The 14,430-nt window shown below is 39.9% G+C and overlaps 1 pseudogene; it reads left to right on the top strand.

Moving 5' to 3' along the window:
- Positions 1 to 8,892: 8,892 nt before the first annotated feature.
- On the top strand, positions 8,893 to 14,171 carry LOC127546700 (rRNA 2'-O-methyltransferase fibrillarin-like; annotated as a pseudogene).
- Positions 14,172 to 14,430: the final 259 nt, after the last annotated feature.

Here is a 14,430-nt window from a genome sequence, read left to right as displayed (position 1 = left end):
AATATTATTGAGAGAAAAAATATATGCTGCTCGCCTAATTGTACATGATGAAATTGCACATAATTGACAAAACTGGGCAACCAAGGCTATGGCCCCTTTATATCCTCAGCCTACACAATTGTTACTTTCACTTTTCCCTTATCAGCCTCAACTAACCAGTGTAGAAGAACAGTTCCTTTTTGTTATATCAGGCCACAGAAATGGAAAGAAGAGTGTCAAGATGTCTTTTACACCCAGATAAAATGTAGCCCTATGCAGACCATGTTTGGTTGTGCCTGATGAGAGAAATTATTATTTTACTACTATAATATCAAAATGGAATCCAGGCTTTTCTCCTCAATTTTCCCATTAAGACAAACTCCTAGTCAGTTTCTGAAGGACATGACTGATTAAGGCAATTATCCTAACCCTCAAGTGTTGGAGTTCAAATGTTGGAGTTCTTGTTCTTCTCAAAACACAGCCAGTTTAGCTTAGAGCCCTCCAAATATCTCCAAATCCAAAAGTTCTGTCCTTTAGCCTCTGCCTCTGCTTTCTTCAGCCTCCAACCAGCACAGAGATGGAATGAATCTCTTGTCTCTTTCACTTGGGGCTCGGCTAGCTTTCTGGTGAGTCTTTCAGACCAGCTTGGTCTCAGTGGGGGAAGTGCAGGAGCCCAGCCACCAACTACAGTGGTGTGAGATGAAGATGAATCTGGTTGTCCACTGAACTCTCCACTAGTAGCTTTATTCTCTGAAAACTCTTCTTCTGCCACCAGCCAGCCAAATGGAAAATATTCTCTCTTGCCTCAGAGAGAGGGCTTCTGGCGTAATTCCGCTGAAATCTCTCAAAGTGTCTGCACCAGAGTGCTCCTCTCCAATGCAGCTGAACTCTCTTCTGCGACCAGCTAGCCAAGTGGAATATATTCTGGAATAGATCTCTCATCACTGGCCTTATATCTGACTCTTCTGAGAGAATGGGATTATGGGTTTTCTCCCATAGTGCTCTCTGGCCCAAAGAGCTTCAAGGGAGGTGTGAACTCACAAAGTTACAAAGTTTATTTTGTGAAGCTGGCATACTTGTGAACTCCAATGAGTAAAGGTGCAAACACAAGCATTGTACTAATTAGTTCTATTTAGTACCTTGTTTCAGGTTCTGGCCCAAAACATCTTCTTGTAAGATCAGATCAACTCTAATTAGTTAGCAGTTTGTAAAGATTCCAACACTCAAGGAACTTGCTCTTCAATCTTGAGCAAGATCCTATCCAACCAGAATACTTAATTTCTGTTTAGAGTATAAACAGAATCCAGTCTGGTTGAGTTCTTATCTTGGGGAAAGGAGCCTGGGTCCTTGTATCCCTCCATTAGACTTTAGGGTAGCCCAGCTCAAGAAAGAGAAAATCAAGCAGAGTGGTGTGGATGGAGATGGAGTCCCTTGTCTAGATTGCTAGAGAAGCATAGCCTTATGATCAAACCACATTCTCAGCAGAAGGTGAATACTTCTGGTCTCCTCACTAAATATCCACCAATCAGGATTAATTTTCATCTGTCAGGGTCAATCTCTTTTTTAAAAAGGAGGAGAGGGGGGAGGAACTAGGTGGTGCAGTGGATAGAGAGCCAGCCCTGAATGAGAACCTGAGTTCAAATGTGATCTCAGACACTTAATATTTCCTAGCTGTGTGAATCTCAATTGCCTCAGGAAAAAAAACCAAAAAAACAAAAAAAACAAAACAACAACAACAACAAAAAAAAAACTATGTAACCTAAATTCAAATGAGGTACATTATGAGAATCCCAGTAAATCCACCACTTTTATTTTCTTATACAAATCTCCATTTCACTGTCAAATTATTGTCCAATACTGATAGTCTATGAAAGCCTTCCACTCACATATACTAAGAATATTACCAACAGTTCTTGATGAACTACATCAATTTCTGCACCTGATAATTTGATGCATGTCAAAATGAAGAAAGAAGAAACCACAATGGAAATAACTCCATGAATCAAACCAAGGTTTCAGGGGCAGACACCTAGCTGAACTCTCTCAACATTCCAAAGAACTTTAAAATAAAGCCTTAAATCAGTCTACCAAAAAAATCAATGTGAGATATTTTTGCAGTCTAAAAATCTTAAAAGATAGGTGTGATGACTGCGTATTTAAAATCAGCCAGAGTCAGGAATTCAGGTTAAGGGAAAAATCTTCCATCTTTATTGAAGTGAAGAGGTGAAAAAGGATTGTGATAGCAATATAGGCAGACAGGAAGCCAGCTAGCAGAAGAGGATTGGAGGTGAAGGGCGGTGGCAATAGCAATGTGAGCCACTGTGACAAGACGCCAGCCAGCAGTCTCTCCTTCTACTTCCCTTTCCACTCCCTTGCCTCCACCCACCAAAAACGTTATTTCCTATACAACACATCAGGATTTGCATAAAGAGTGGGCAGGGGCCATTCTTTCTCCAAGCATATATATTAATAGAGTATGGTCCAATTACTATTTAGCCTCACGTGCTTGGGACCTCAGTGCATCAACTCGAGCCTTAGCCCATTACATCTCCCGCTTTCTTTTGTTTTAGAACACAGGTGGTCATGCCATCCCTGACTCCTCAGGGAGGTCAGAGCCCCCAAGGGGAGATGATCACACCCTTCCTGCCTTCTCAGGAAAGGAGGTAAAAGCACCGAAAAGGAGGTGATCACGACCCCCCCGACTTCTTAGGAAGGGAGATGAAAGCACTAAAAAGAAGATAATCACGCCCTCCCTGACATCCTAGGAAGGGAGATGAAAACCACCAAAGGGAAGTGGAGGTTGCTAGCGGGTCTCTGGGCTGAAGGGTCTTATTACAAAGAGGTATGCACAAACCCATCAGCATGAGAGGTATTATACAAGCACACAGCAATAACGCAGAGGCTATTAGTGATGACTCTCCCCACAGTCAGTGCAGGCTTGATGTGGTATAACAAACATGAATTGTACACACAAGTAACGGTATAACAAACACTATAAATCAACATGGTATTGTAAAACATTGCCAGAAGTCCTAGAAGGGGAGTATGTAAACAGCAGTCACACATATGCCTTCTTCAGCAGCCAAGAGATAGTCCAAAACCATTCTATTGTCCATTGCTTCACATATCAGGGAATCCAATGATGCCCCCAAGTTTTTGAAGTCCTGCAAAAGTGTTTTAGGGAATCCAATGATTCCAGCAGATTTTGAAGTCCTATAACAGTCTTATCATTTCTCAGAAAATCCAATGATTCCTGGGGGCTTTCAAGTCTTATGTCTCAAAGAATCCAATGATTCCTGAGGGTTTTCAAGTCCTACAACAATCATATCTCAGAGAATCCAATAATTCCTGAGGGTTTTGAAGTCCAACAATTTTTGATGTCCATGAGTCAAACCCCATAACTGCCATGCTCTTTCAATGGTGAGCACAATCAGCAACAGAACCACCCGATATTTCTTGTGTCTTCTCCTTCGTTTCAAGGGTCTGCTCTGTCTCTCTGCAATGGACAAGGTGAATACAGTTGGCACCCATCTGATTCCTTCTCCACCTGTAGAGATACAAGCAAACCCTCTTCCCCAAGCAGTTAGTCTATCTGGTCCCTTCCATTCACCACTTTCTGGGTCTCTCCACATCACCTGGCGATTATCTAAAAATAGTGGAGCTGCTTGCAGCGGACACTGCCCTTCCAGTGGGTTATAAAACCTGTCTGCCAGAGCTAGTGCATCTTTGTCAAAAATCAAGAAATTAATAGTATAAAGTGTTAGATTTAGAAGTTCTCTAGGGTTACCTGTGGCTTTCCCTTTCTTTTGTTTTTGGAGCAGCATCTTAATGTCTCTGTTTCTCTTCTTTACTATTGCCTGTTCTTGAGGATTAAAGGGTATGCCAGTGGTGTGTGAAATCTTATACTGAGCACAAAAGTGGGCAAAATGTTTGTAGGTATATGCAGGACCATTGTCTGTTTTTATTGCTTGTGGCACACCCATAATGACAAATGCTTGTGTGAGGAATTCAGTGACCACTCAGGCAATCTCTTTTGCTGCTGGTATTGCAAAAGTGAATCCTGAAAAGGTGTCTACCACAACATGGATAAAAGACAGACGACCAAAAGACTTATAATGGGTCACATCCATTTGCCAGATTTCATTGGGTCTCAAACCATGAGGGTTCTTCCCTGGAGGGAGCGTAGGAGGGTGGAAAGGAAGGCAAGCTGTACAGCTTTTTACTATGCTCCTAGCTTCTTCTTTTGTAATCCCAAATTGTAAACGCAAAGCTTGAGCAGCCTAATGGTATTTAGAATGGGATTCCTGGGCCTCCTGAAATAAAGGTGTACTGGCTAACATAGTTAAAAGGCTATCTGCCTTTGAATTTCCATCAAAAATAGGACCTGGAAGTCCACTATGTAAGTGGACATGTAAGATATAAATCTGTCCTGGATGCTTTCTCACTTGCTCCTGAAGTTCTTTAAAGAGCTGATATATATTAGAAGCTGCAAGTTTTATTTGGGCTGTGGCAATTCTTTGTACCACACCTACTGAATAGGCTGAATCAGATATTATATTTATATCTCCTGGGTAATAAGTGAGAGCTAGCATGATCACATATAATTCATATCTGCTGAGTGGACTGAAAAGGAGTTCTGACTACTCTCTTTATGGTTAAGTCATGAGAGTATACAGCAAAAATATTGTGTTTAGATGCATCTGTAAAGATAGTTGGTCCTTTAAGAGGAACTTTAGAAACTTTTTCTTCAAGAATCCATTGCCAATTATGTAAAAGTCTGGTTATCTTTAATGGAGACCCATATGTAAAATTTGGAGCCATGGCTAATAAAATTTGCCACTCTGGGATGGTCTCATAGCACACATTAATTTGTGTATTGGTGTAAAAGGTGTATATCTTGTCAGGTCTTATCCCAGATAATTGTACTGCTCGCGTAATGGCCTTTAATAAAATTCTAGCCACAAGCACTGGGTAAGGAGTAAGGCTTTGTTCTGGTTGTGCCGGGAGGTTCACCCACTCTATCACGGTCTCCTTGTTGAAGGACTGCTGTGGGTGCCTCTTGTGTGGCAAAAACTGATATTTCCAAGGGTTTTTGAGTGACTCTTTCAACCACATTGGATAAAGCCAATTCAACTTTCCTCAAAACCTCTTGAGCTTCTTTTGTAAGCTGGCGTGGTGAATTTAAAGCACTGTCTCCCCTTAAAATGTCATATAATGGTTGTAACTGATAGGGAGTCAAGCCTAACACTGGTCGCATCTATTGGATATCTCCTATCAATTTTTGAAAATCATTTAAGATGTTTAGCTTCTCTGTTCTTAAGGACAGTTTTCGTATTGTAAACACCTTAGGGTATACTTCGTATCCTAAATATTGAAAAGGAGCATGTCTTTGAATTTTTTCTTCAGCTATGTACAATTTATAGTATCTTAGTGTTTCTATGGTCTTTTGTAGACATGCTTCTAGCATTTGTTCCTCAGGTGCACATCCCAATATATCATCCATATTATGTAATAGCATAACTTTTGGAACTGCTTTTCTTACTGGCACAATAGCAGCAGCAACATACATTTGATACATAGTGGGGCTGAATAGAAACAATCCTTAATATCTATGACCCAAAGAGGCCATTCTCTAGGCAACTGAGTAGAAGATGGAAGTCCAGACTGAAGAGTTTCCATCTGTTCATTCACTTTTCTTAAATCAGTGAGCATTCTCCATTTTCCAGATTTCTTTTTTACAACGAACACTGGGGAATTCCAAGGACTTAAAAAAGGTTGTAAGTGCCCTTGTTCAAGCTGCTCCTGTACTATATCTAATAAGGCCTGAATTTTATTGCTACCTAAGGGCAACTGTTCTATCCACACTGGTGTATCAGTTTTCCATTGGATAGGAACAGGTGAAAGTGTTGGCAGGCCTTCAACAGCAGCCCTGCTTAAAAAACTGAAGTACTCATTTTTAACCCTAATTGTTGTAAAACGTCTCTTCCCCACAGATTGATGGGTTTTTTTTTTTAACTATAAAAGGAGTAAAAACTCCTGTTTTGCCTTCAAAAGTCCATCTCATAGGGGCAGCACTAACTTCAGCTGCTATTGATCCTCCTACTCCAGACATGTAGGTGTCTGCTTTAATCTTTGGCCAGTGACTGGGCCAATTGGCACCTCTAATGATTGTATGATTTGCACCTGTGTCTATCAATCCTTCCAATGGTAGGCCATTTATATAGATCGTGAGCATAGGTCATTCAGCTGTTACGGCTGCTGTCCAGTATATTCCTGGATTTTGTGGTCTGGAGTCAGAATCTGGGTGATTATCACCAGGTTGCTTATTAGGATTCTGTATGAGTAAACCTGATGCTACTACTTCTCCTGGGTGATTAGTCACACATTGTCTACCTGTATTAGTGACTGAGTTATTATCTACATATTCCCCAGTTTCCCACATCAGTGTGTGGATGGACACTGTTTTGTATATACAAAAAGGAGGTGAAATGGTCAAGCCTACTGTGCCTGGAGGTAGGGGATCCATAGGTTGGAAAGGAACAGATTTCACCTCTCCAGGGGGTATCTCAGTTGTCCCAGCTGCATACAGCTCTATTCTCCCCAATTGTAATCCCTTTCTCCCATCAGGTTGCTTCCTGGTTGGTTGATTGTGTAATCCCCTTCTCCCATCATATGGCTTTCTGGCTGATTGGTCTTGTCTGGGTACTGGACTTCTAGGCACTTTCTGGGTGCACCATTGGCTGCCATCATGCACCAAGTGTTTTTTGCCATGGGCCCTGGGGCTGTGCCCCTCATCCCATTTCTCTGAATCTGTCTACATTCTGAGGCCCAATGGAAGCCTCTTTTGCATTTTGGACATGGGGTATTGGGTCTTGTTCTCCCACCTTGTTTTCTCATTCTGTCTCTATACCAACATTGAGCTTTCAGATGCCCTACTTTTCCACACTGAAAGCGAGTCTCTCTGGAAGTCCCTTGCCAGGAGGGACCCTGTCTCCCCTTGTTGGGATTTTGGGAAGTCTGCATCATAGCCTGGCTATAAAAGGCATTTGTGCCCACTATGACACAGTGTCTTATGAGCTCCTCTGAAGGAGCATCCTTGTGCAGTCCTAGTATAATACTTCTGCAAACCTCATTAGCATTTTCCTTAGCAAGTTGCCTTATCAAAATGTCTGTTACTGCATTTTTCCCATTTGTTCTTGTGATACCTGTCTGCAAACGTCCCACAAAGTCAGCATAGGGTTCATTTGGCCCTTGTGTTATTTTTGTGAAGGCCCCACCCTTGTCATCTTTATTGTGGAGAGAAGCCCACGCTTTGATAGCATTAGCAGCAATTTGCTCATATACTGCTATAGAATAATTTATCTGTACTGTGACATCTGCATAGGAATCTACATCTGTTAGTAGGTCACAGGTGATTGCAGCATGACCTCCACTTTGACTATTTTGTTGGGCTTGTATCCTACAGAGCTCACTATATTCAGAAAGCCACAAGTAGTTTTGTCCAGGTTCTAGGCATCCTTGCTATAGATTTCCAGTCATTAGGGGTCAAGATTTCAAAAGCCAAATTCTGTAATAGCATCTTAACATAAGCTGATGTAGCCCCATAAAGAGTGCAAGCCTTTTTCAGGTCTTTGAGGATTTCTATATCAAAATGAGCATATTTTCTACTTTCTTGACCTGAAGAATTAAACTGTTGAATTACAGGAAAAACGTGGTGTTGAAATTCTAATACATTTCTCTCTTCAGCTTTGGCCTTAATTAGTCCCTTTTGCAATCTAGTCATAGGAGAGGCTGGATGCCAAAGGGGGGAGGGGGAGAGGTTCTGGTGCTGTCACTACCTCTCCACCCCCCCACTACTCCTCTTCCCTCCATCCCAGAGGGTGGAGTTGACGGAGGAGAGTCAATTACCTGCTCCTTAGGTGGGGCTGAAGCTGCCTCAGATTCACCCCACCCTTGAGCCTCACTTAAGTCTCCATGCCCTTTGGGGATATGGTCATTAATCTGTTCTTTGTCTTCCTCTTTTATCTCAGGCTTCTCCATTTGGCTATTCCTAGAGTTTTTTTTTTTCCTTTTCTTCTAGAATTTATAGGGTTTCTTAAGGCCAACTGTATTATATTGTATAAATAGAATGCCTAGATGGAAATTGAATGAGGACCATTTTTGTTGTAATATGCAGAGAGCTATTGCCCAATTAATGTCCAATTATCTGGAGAGATTTGCTCTTCCTCTAAGAAACAAGGGGAGGTGCATTTTACAATACCAAGAAGTCTTTTCCCAAGTTATAAGTAGCCCTTGATCTTCTATCAGCTTAAGCATGCTTTCTATAGCGCCACTCCTGGGTGGAGGTTGGGGTGGGGGATGGAGAATCTTTAGCTAGGATCTATCCCATTTCAGCCAAAAAAGGTTACTAGTTTAGTCATTAAGAAAATAAGTTCCCTGTTTGTCTATAATACTCACCTAAGTTCCTGGTCACTGGAAACTTCTGCAGTGAAAGTAGGGTCCTTGGTTCCCACGCTTGGGCACCAAATGTGATGACCACATATTTAAAATCAGTCGGAGTCAGGAATTCAGGTTAAGGGGAAAATCTTCAATCTTTATTGAAGTGAAGAGGTGAAGAAGGATTGCAATAGCAATATGGGCAGAAAGGAAGCCACCTAGCAGAGGGGGATTGGAGGTGAAGGGCGGTGGCGATAGCAATGTGAGCAGCTGTGACAAGACGCCAGCCAGCAGTCTCTCCTTCCGCTTCCCTTTCCACTCCCTTGCCTCCACCCACCAAAAAACGTCATTTCCTATACAACACATCAGGATTTGCACAGAGTGGGTGGGGGCCATTCTTTCTCCAAGCATTACAGATAGGCAGAAGTCTGTAACATGTGGAAGGAGATATAATGGAGTTCTGTTTACAATCCAATCATGCAACAGTGGCTAGCAGCAGCTTTGAGAGTTCTCTCCTCAGAGTAAGGGGGACAAAAAAGTGATCAGAAAAAGATTGCAGGGGACCCTTCACTGACACTGGGTATGGCTAGTGCTGATTAACAACTTTATTGCCCATTTGCAGTACTGGGTCAGAGTTCAGAGCTGAAAGACAGGAAAAGGGGTTCTGGACACATTATCAAAGAAGAGAGAATTGCTAATACATGCAGCTGCAGGGAACCAGGGACCCTTTCTTGGAAAAATAAGAGCATAGACCAGTGATCATAGTTTTCCCAATACACATTGGAACTACCAAATTGCAGACTTCCAGAACTAACTATGAAAACAGCAGCAAAACAAAACAAAAACAACAACAACAACAACAAAAAAAAAAAAAAAAAAAAACCCTGAAGTTTGGCCTCCCCACACCCAGGAGAATAAAGCCTAACTTTAACATAAAATTCAAGGTTAAAAAATAGTCTGGAAAATGAGCAAACAACCAGAAAAAGAATTTGACCATAAAAAGCTAGTACAATGTCAGGGAAGCCCAAAAGATAAAGTCAGAAGAAAACAAGAATGTGAAAAGTGAAGTGAGAAGATCATTGTGCATAGTAACAGCAATGTAGTGATGATAATTAATTATGAGTCTTGAATACTCAGATCAATACAATGATCAAGGATAATTCCAAAGGACTCATGATGAAAATGGCACAGTAGTTTCATTGTATTCATGTACTAAGACATTTTAAATTTTATTTTATTATTTGAAAAATAATAAGAACTTGTTTTTGCTCTTCCAAACCCACCTCAATTAAACAAAAGAAAAAGAAAAACCTTTATATATTTACAAATAAAAAGTCAGATTCTAATAGACTTGAAATGAAAAATAGAATGGAATATCCAGAGAGAGAACTATGGAGACTGATTGTGCATCGAAGCATTTTATTTTCACCTTTCTGTGTTTGTTTGCTTTTTATTTGTAATGGTTTTTCCTCTTTTGTTCTGATTTTATATGTACAACATGACAAATATGGAGCATTTAAAAGGATTGCACATGTTTAAGCTGTGTCAGATTGTTTGTTGTCTTGGGGAGCTGGAAAGGAGAAAATTTTGGAACACAAAAGCTTACAAAAATGAAATTGTATGCATTTTTGGGAAAATCAAATTCTTTTTTTTTTTTTTTTAACTTTTTATTGACAGAATCCATGCCAGGGTAATTTTTTACAGCATTATCCCTTGCACTCACTTCTGTTCCAATTTTTCCCCTCCTTCCCTCCACTCCCTCCCCCAGATGGCAAGCAGTCCTATACATGTTAAATAGGTTACAGTATATCCTAGATACAATATATGTGTGCAGAATCAAACAGTTCTCTTGTTGCACAGGGAGAATTGGATTCAGAAGCTATAAATAACCCGGGAAGAAAAACAAAAATGCAAGCAGTTTATATTCATTTCCCAGTGTTTTTTCTTTGGGTGTAGCTGCTTCTGTCCATCTTTGATCAATTGAAACTGAATTAGCTCTCTTTATCGAAGAGATCCCCTTCCATCAGAATATGTCCTCATACAGTATCGTTATTGAGGTATATAATGATCTCCTGGTTCTGCTCATTTCACTTAGCATCAGTTCATGTAAGTCTCGCCAGTCCTCTCTGTATTCATCCTGCTGGTCATTTCTTACAGAACAATAATATTCCATAACATTCATATACCACAATTTACTCAACCATTCTCCAATTGATGGGCATCCATTCATTTTCCAATTTCTAGCCACTACAAACAGGGCTGCCACAAACATTTTGGCACATACAGGTCCCTTTCCCTTCTTTAGTATCTCTTTGGGGTATAAGCCCACTAGAAACACTGCTGAATCAAAGGGTATGCACAGTTTGATAACTTTTTGAGCATAGTTCCAAATTGCTCTCCAGAATGGCTGGATGTGTTCACAATTCCACCAACAATGTATCAGTGTCCCAGTTTCCCCACATCCCCTCCAACATTCGTCATTATCTTTTCCTGTCATCTTAGCCAATCTGAGAGGTATGTATTAGTATCTCAGAGTTGTCTTAATTTGCATTTCTCTGATCAATAATGATTTGGGATACCTTTTCATATGGGTAGAAATAGTTTCAATTTCTTCATCTGAGAATTGTCTGTTCATATCCTTTGACCATTTATCAATTGGAGAATGGCTTGATTTCTTATAAATTAGAGTCAATTCTGTATATATTTTGGAAATGAGGCCTTATCAGAACCTTTGACTGTAAAAATGTTTTCCCAGTTTATTGTTTCCCTTCTAATCTTGTCTGCATTAGTTTTGTTTGTACAAAAACTTTTCAATTTGATATAATCAGAATTTTTCTATTTTGTGGTCAATATTGATCTCTAGTTCTTCTTTGGTCATAAATTCCTTCCTCTTCCACAGGTCTGAGAGGTAAACTATCCTATGCTCTTCCAATTTATTTATAATCTCTTTCTTTATGCCTAGGTCATGAACCCATTTTGACCTTATCTTGGTGTATGGTGTTAAGTGTGGGTCAATGCCTAGTTTCTGCTATACTAATTTCCAATTTTCCCAGCAAATTTTGTCAAATAATACATTCTTATCCCCAAAACTGGGGTCTTTGGGTTTGTCAAACACTAGATTATTAAAGTTATTGGCTGTTTTGTCCTTTGAACCTAACCTATTCCATTGATCAACTAGTCTATTTCTTAGCCAATACCAGATGGTTTTAGTAACTGCTGCTTTATAATATAATTTTAGATCTGGTACAGCTAGGCCACCTTCATTTGATTTTTTTTTCATTAATTCCCTTGAAATTTTTGACCTTTTGTTTTTCCATATGAACTTTGTTGTTATTTTTTCTAGGTCATCAAAATAGTTTTTTGGGAGTCTGATTGGTATAGCACTAAATAAATAGATCAGTTTAGATAGTATTGTCATCTTTATTATATTTGCTCGCCCAATCCAAGAGCATTTAATATTTTTCCAGTTGGTTAGATCAGACTTAATTTGTGTGGAAAGTGTTTTGTAGTTTTGTTCATAAAGTTTCTGATTTTCCCTTGGCAGATAGATTCCTAAATATTTTATACAATCAGTAGTTACTTTAAATGGAATTTCTCTTTGTAACTCTAACTGTTGGGTTTTGTTAGTGATATATAAGAATGCTGATGACTTATGTGGGTTTATTTTGTATCCTGAAACTTTGCTAAAGGTGTGGATTGTTTCTAATAACTTTTTAGTAGAATCTCTTGGGGTTCTCTAAGTATACCGTCATATCAAAGTTTATTTCTCATTTTTCATTTTGAGTGTATTACCTTTTTACTGACAGCTGAATAACATGCTTCATCTTCATTCCTCTGGAATTGTTTTTTGTTTTTAAATTTCATTGATTAGAGGTTGAGTCTTTCAAATTTGTTTTTCCTTATAATATCATTGTGTAAATCACTGTCCTGGTTTTGCTCACTACACTCTACATCCGTTTATATTCCCAAGTTTCTCTAAAACCATCCTCTTTTTCATTTCTTATGGTGAAAAAACCCATAATTTTTCCTCCACCAAGTGAGCTGCATGCCATGAAGACAGGATTCAGATCCTGAGGCTGGGGAGGGAAGGGGGGGGAGGGGAGTCGGGTCTGAGAGTAAGGAAGAGGTCATGACTAATGCCATTTGGGGGTTAAGGCAGCTTTGGAGGCTGTGGATGTGGTGGTTTAGGAGATCAAGGGAGTCAAGGAGTATTCCATTTACCTGATGGTCTAGGTAGAGGCACCCTTCCCCGAGGCAGAAGCTGGATATAGAGAAGGCTTCCAAGGAGGAAATAAAGTGACTGTGGAGCCTTATCAACATGAGGAAAGAAAGATACCCTGGTCCCAAAGAATGTGGTGCTGGGGGAAGCAATCTATGGGTAGAAGAGAGTCACTATGGAGAATGTGAGATGAAGATGGGGGACTGAGCTTGGAACCCCTTCCAATCAAAACTGGTCACTGCCATCCTGGGGGAGATGGATCAGATCTACATCCGACTTGGGGTCAAAGCAGCAACAGGCACTATGATCTAGCTTGTCTCAGACAGTGCAGGCTCTGAAGGTCTGGTCTAGGCTGTCGAGTTTTCTCATAAATCAGGCTGGAGTCTCATCAACTTGGCCAAGAAGAAGACAGACATTCCCGTCATTGAGGATGCATGACAACCTCTACAATAACCGAATGCTTCTTGGGATGCTGAATGTGATTTTTGCTGATATGGTTCAGGTAGAGCAGTCCTGAGTAGTGGCTCTCCATGCCCACAATTTCCTTTGCAATGGTGGATACTTTATGATCTCCATAAAGGCCAACTCCATAGATTCCACAATCTCCCCTGAAGCTGTATTCTCCTTAGAAGTCATGAAAATGTAGCAGGAAAACATGAAGCCATAAGAACAGCTCACCTTGGAGCCCTATTTAGGGAATAGAGATAAGGTGAAGAACTTACAGGGATGTATGAATTCTTTTTCTGTATTTTATTATTTCTGTGTTTCCCCTATGACCTGTATAATATGTGCAGGCTCATATTTACTTGAGCCTTGGCCAGCTAGAAACACATTTACTTAACCTGAACTGATGACATTTATTGGTATTTGACATTTATCAATATTTAGTCTATTAGCTGGACCACTATCTGCTTGATTAAACCTGAAGGCCTGACTTTCTGTTTCTTAGAAATCAGGAGATTTCAGGGAAACAGAAACCTTTCATTCCAATCTCCCCAAAGAGCAATAACCAATTAGATGCTTCTCCCTCCCCTTCTCAATGCTCTCTTACTTGTGATGTAAGTTCTTGTATAAAAGCTATGTATCTTTACTACTTCTTTAGCCCTCCTACCATGAGCTTTCTCTTTTTTATCTCAGGATGGGACGTCTCATCCTCAGGAGGTTTTCAATAAACAACTTTTCTGCCTTCTACTGAGTGATCTCTAAGTAGTCATTTTGGGTAAGGGTCTTCTACATCCCTCACATCTATGAGCGATATCTGCCAGTGGTGGTAGCGTGTACATGCTTCTCCTCAAGCAGAAAGAAGTAGCAGCCAAGTAGCTGTCCTCCTCTCCTCTCACCCACATCCCCCTCTTTTTCTATTCTAGCTGTTTTGCGTCAGATCTTTGTATTTTCTATTAAAAGGTGTGACCCCCCAAAAATGTCTAGACCAACTCACAATTTCAACAATAGTACATTAATGTGCCTATTTTCATTCAGCCCTTTCTACATTTATTACTTTCTGTTTTTGTCATCTTTGTCAATATGACAGATATGAGGTAGAATTTCCAAGTTACTTTAATTTTCATTTCTCAAATTATTAATGATTTAGAGAATTTTTATATGATTTTTGTTGATTTCTTCCTTTGAAACTGTCTTCTCGTATTTTTTGACTATTTGTCTATTTTAAATTAATGTTATTCTCATAAACTTGGATCAGTTCTTCATATATTTTGCATAAACTTCTGTAAATCTAGAGAGCCAATCCAGGAAAAAACGGGGAAGAATTGGTACCATAAATCACAAAATACTTACTG

The sequence above is a fragment of the Antechinus flavipes genome, chromosome 2 (assembly GCF_016432865.1).
Source record: "Antechinus flavipes isolate AdamAnt ecotype Samford, QLD, Australia chromosome 2, AdamAnt_v2, whole genome shotgun sequence".
Lineage (NCBI taxonomy): Eukaryota > Metazoa > Chordata > Mammalia > Dasyuromorphia > Dasyuridae > Antechinus > Antechinus flavipes.
Note: the sequence above shows the minus strand (reverse complement) of the source record. Positions and strands in the feature narration are given on the sequence as shown.